This window comes from Solanum lycopersicum, chromosome 5 (assembly GCF_036512215.1).
Source record: "Solanum lycopersicum chromosome 5, SLM_r2.1".
Taxonomy (NCBI): domain Eukaryota; kingdom Viridiplantae; phylum Streptophyta; class Magnoliopsida; order Solanales; family Solanaceae; genus Solanum; species Solanum lycopersicum.
The window spans coordinates 62,458,556-62,463,678 of NC_090804.1; the positions used below are offsets into that span (position 1 = coordinate 62,458,556).

Here is a 5,123-nt window from a genome sequence, read left to right on the forward strand (position 1 = left end):
CAAAGCACATTATTATTTTCTTTCATTTTGAATAAACCATATTTAAATAAAAATAATTATGTTGCTTTCAAAAATATTTGAAACTAAATCTTGCTCAATAATGTTTTTCTTAATATATGATACTCACCAACCTGTCACTCGATTCACATTGTATATAATTCTATATTAGTCTTGAGACAAGTCAATCTAAAATAATTGCACAAAACACATCTAAAAATGATGTGTTTACAATAGTGTTAGAATTAAAAAGATATATTTTATTCATTTTAGGAAAAATATTCAAGTTGTTTACAAAAATTTTATCAAATGATTATGTACATTTACATATTTATGACTATGATGAAAGAAAAATCTCCTTTTATAGTCAATATGATAAATATTAATCATATTGGGATCCATATATATAATGTCTATCTCCCTAAATGACAAGGGAAGAAAGAACTTCAATTTTATTGAGTTTATGTCATGCTTGATTAAATTCGTTTAAATATTATGATCCATCCTTTCATTTTAAAAAATATCCGCGGTAAAATTCTCAAGTCTAAATTGGGTCAATCTAGTCGACTAAAGCTGATATTGACCTGCCTTGGCAGAAAAAAATATTTCACTTACATAGGATTATCTAGGAAAGGACTATCTAGGATCACTATTCAAGTCCCTTGGCTGCTATAGCTCTAGTGGTCCCTTGGTCATCATAGCAGCACCCCACAATGGCCCCAACAATTTTTACTCCATTTCCTCTTAGTCGATGGTTGAAAAGAGTTGTCTCTTCCTAAAAATGTCCTAGAGTTGTACACCCTCTGTTCCTAATCACTTGTCCATTTTTCCTTTTTTAGTTGTCTCTAATTACTTGTCCATTTTCACAAATTTAGAAAGTACAAAAAGCGTTTCTCTATTATACCCTCAATTTATTAATTTGAAAAATGTAGAATTTCTTGAAATCATAAAAAAATTTAGTTCATTCACTTCATAATTAATAGGGGTAAAATGATAAGTTCATTATATCAATTATTGTATTTTTAATAGGTTTGTTAATTCAAAAGTGGACAATTAATTAGGGACAAAAGGAGTATTAAAGAGAAAACCCTTGATAATAGAGAGAAAAGGCTCTCAATACGCACATTTCCAAATCGTAATCTTCAAGAAGGGTTAAGAGATATGATCATATTCAATAACCAAAGAGTCATTCACAATGTAGCAACAAATTCCTCCTTCCAAAATAGCATCTTAAGAACTCACAAACCAGATAAAACTTAATTGTGAACCACCTTAATAAGATCCTAAACATAGGTATTGATAGTTTCTAGAATTACATAAAAAAAATTAAAATAAATTAGTATCATGACTCAAAAATGGAAGAGATTGCAATTGTATGTCCCTTTACAAAAAGTTAGCCTCAAACCCAAAAAATGCTTGTATAATTATAAGTGTATAGGAAGAAGAAGACTTGATACTCCAAAACAAAACCTTTCCCTCCCTAAAATTCTCTCAAGATCACCATTGAAGAAGAAAAAAAGAAGGAGGCAGAATCTAGGACTAATTTCACCAAGGTTTCTAGATAAGGTTAAGGCTTTGATTAAAGGTATGTGAATATTGTTCATCCATGTATTCTTCAATCCATGGAGGCCCCATAGTTTCCCTCAATTGTGAATCCAAGATACCCCAATTTAGCTAGGGTTGTGATTACATTGTGGGTAAGACTTGTTTGTGATCCTTATTTAGTGGGTGAATTCAACTATATTTTTATGATGATTATATAATGTTTTCATGTGGCTTTATTGATTAATTTTAATCTATGATGATGAAGGTGATCATGGTGGGTTTAAGCCATTAGAGGGAAAGAGAAGGTTTAAAGTTAATTTTCTTAATTCAATCGTCTTGAATACTAATTGATCGTAGCTACGATCATCTAGATATGAATTGAATTAGGCCTAATTGAATAAGAAGGATCTTGACTTGTAAAGTCAGAATTGAACCTATATGATCAAGCATGACTAGAATTACCTTCTAATGATCAAAGTGATTGAAATAGTTTGTAATTAGAAATGGGTCATAATAGAATGAAACTAGCATTGAAGATAGTGCTTGTAGCCATTATTGTTAGGATTGTGATGAGTTATTCTCCTTCTCATATACACTTAGATGAACAAGCTAGGAGAAGCAAGTTCTCTCACATAGATGAATTCTAGGTTGACCTAAGACCCTAAAATGAATAAAAGCATGATAGACTAGAATAGCTTGATCTTGGATTAGACAGAGATAGAATAGTTAGAAGTTGAGTCTCGTAGCTCCTTTATGGATAGTTGAATTATGTAGCTTGAAATGGTAGATCACATGGTAGCTTGAGATGGTAAATCTTATGGTAGCTTGGGATGGTGAATCTCATGGTAGCTTGGGTTGAAGGAATTAAGCTCTCCCATGGTTAGCTTGATCTTGGATTGATAGAATTCTTGTTAATGGTTGCTTGCATTAGTATTAGGAAAGGTAGCCTATGATAGAGGATCGATACTCTCCTAGGGATAGCTCGAAGTAGCATGACTAGAATTTCTTCATGATAGCTTGATTTGGTTAGTCCAACACCACTTCATGGTATCTTAGGATTGAGACATGTAGCTCTCCAAGGAATGACTTATGATCCCTTATAGTTAGCTTGCATCTACATGAATAGTTGCATGATGGCTAGGTTGGTATTCTTATATCCTTCATTTGTTAGCTCGGATAGTATGTTATGATGCTTTCCATGGTAGTAGGTCTGTTATGTTAGTATGCTAATCTTAATAAACTAGAATGAAAGATAAGTTAGCTTGGATTGGTTATCCTAAAAAAGTACTTAGTATAAATGATAAAATGGGATGTCATTCATACATGACACAAGTATGACTTGAAGCTACCTATGAAATGACCTCTTATATGATGTATGCTTAGCTTGGATAGTAGTTATAGTTGCCTTCCATGTCATGATTGATTTAGGGTGATAGTTCCTTGTCAATATGAAGTAGGTCTATTAGTGACACCTTAAGATGGTTAATATGAATAGGGTGATTTCGAGATATGTTTAGTGTGTGAGGTATAATGAGATGCCTCACATGCATTGCACAAGTGTGTATTGAAGTAACCTAGGGGTATAGTACTCTTACGTTATGATAGGTCTTAATTATGAAAGTGGATTATAATCAAGAATGACCAAACAAAGGTACTTAGCTTAGGTAGTAGTATGGGAGGCTACCTTGACCTTGCACAAGTATACTTGGAGGTGGCTTGTGATGCAATTCACTTGAATAAGAAGGACAAATGGTTGAAGTATGATTTATGTATGCCTTATGATGAATTACTATGCTTATGGTATTCATGTTATGTTTATGCTATTATATCTTATGATCATGTCTATTATTGACTAATCCTTTGAGATGTCTTATATTTTATATGTTAGCTTTCATACTTGGTACATTTTTGTATTAACACATATTGCCTACATTTCTAACAAAATGTAGCGGCTTTTAGTAGATTGAGTGCTTGGAGGCTAGGTTCCTAAGTTTGGAGAAGATTTAAGATTGGTGAGTCCTCGTAGCATTAATTGAAGATTCGTGAGTCCTCATAGCATTCAAGGACAACAGCCTTATGTTTCGTTTATGTTATTTACTATGTTTTAGACTTTTGTGGGTTGCGTCCCAAGACATGATTACTCATGTATTTCGTAGATGATTTTGAGACATGTTAGAAAGACTTCTATTATTATGAAATGATTCCATATTATGTTTAAAAGAAAAGTTTTTAATTCCCTCCATTTTTAAATGATATTATGTAATGAAGCCAAGTGGCTTGTACAAGACCTCTAAGAGGTCAAATACGCCATGTTACTTTTAGAGGGTACTTCCACGTCATAACTACTCTTGTATGCTGCCATGGATTCTTCTTCACTTCTTTTTAGATTATTAGATTTATGTTTTCTAGTTTTTAGGCTTGCATCCCCATTCTTGACTATTTAGAATTCTGGTACTATGACTTTCAAATTCTAGGAGGTTAAATTCGGCAATTGTTTTCTTACATTGTTTCCTTAGTGTTTTACAATATAAGTTGCAGCTTAAAATAGTTGATGAGTTAAGTTTGGGTTAGCCATCGATTCTCCCACCATATGGTCAATGTGGGTGTCACTCACGGCGATCTAGATTGTGACACTAACACTTTTTTTTTCACTCGGTGTCCGGAGCCTCAACTAAATTATTCTCCTAATAAGAAATATTTGACTTTAGAAAAATGATTAATATAAGGCGAAGCCACAAACTACATGTATTTCAAATTAACATTTAACTTGATATTTAATACGATCTAATTTAGTTTTGTTTGAGAATAGTTATTATCACAACTAAGAATCCTATATAAAATTTACTTTAGGTATATATTGTGTATTTTTTTTTCTATAATGAATCCCTAACGTCTGTGTTTGAAAGATCATTTTGCATTAAAAAAAAAAAAGGTCACTATACTCGTTAAGCACGAGCCTCAACAGTCTTTAACTACATGAAGACCTTTTGTAATATACATATATTATTTTTTTTCTTAATTTAGAAATATTTAAGTCATTTTCAGAAAATGGCCTAATCAGTATAGTTAGTAAATGGTAGCTAGAAATATAAAATGTTTTTAGTTATGGCTATATATAAATAGTCATAATTCCTTACTTAAAAGTCGGCACCGGAATAAAATTATTGACGACGTGGCATTCTTTAATAGCTTTTTATATAGTTTAGATTATGTAGAAAAAAAATTCTTTTGGCCAAAAAAATTATTTAAAATTTTATCAAAATGGTAAAATAACATATTTCATATTAGGTTATTTTAATTTTAAATATTTTTATTCTTTTAATTTTAATATATTTTAATTAAAAAATAGAAAAAGATCAATTTATTTTAAATTAATTCCAAATATACTTTTGAATTAAATGAAATATTTATTGGTCATGCAAATCATTACATTACACTTTTGTATTAGTGATTACTTAGCACTAATCAAGGAATTTGTGATGTCCTGTCATGACATTCTCGAAACTATGAGGAAAAAAGAGGAATATCTATTTATAGGAATAAAATGTAGAGTTAATTGAGAGACAGATAACATATGAGTG

General features: G+C 31.1%; 1 long non-coding RNA gene across 1 annotated transcript; it reads left to right on the top strand.

The window, feature by feature from the left end:
- Window positions 1–1,442: 1,442 nt before the first annotated feature.
- On the top strand, window positions 1,443–3,767 carry LOC138348607 (uncharacterized). Its single transcript, XR_011221396.1, has 2 exons — window positions 1,443–1,582; window positions 3,492–3,767. It is a non-coding gene; the product is annotated as an uncharacterized lncRNA (long non-coding RNA).
- Window positions 3,768–5,123: the final 1,356 nt, after the last annotated feature.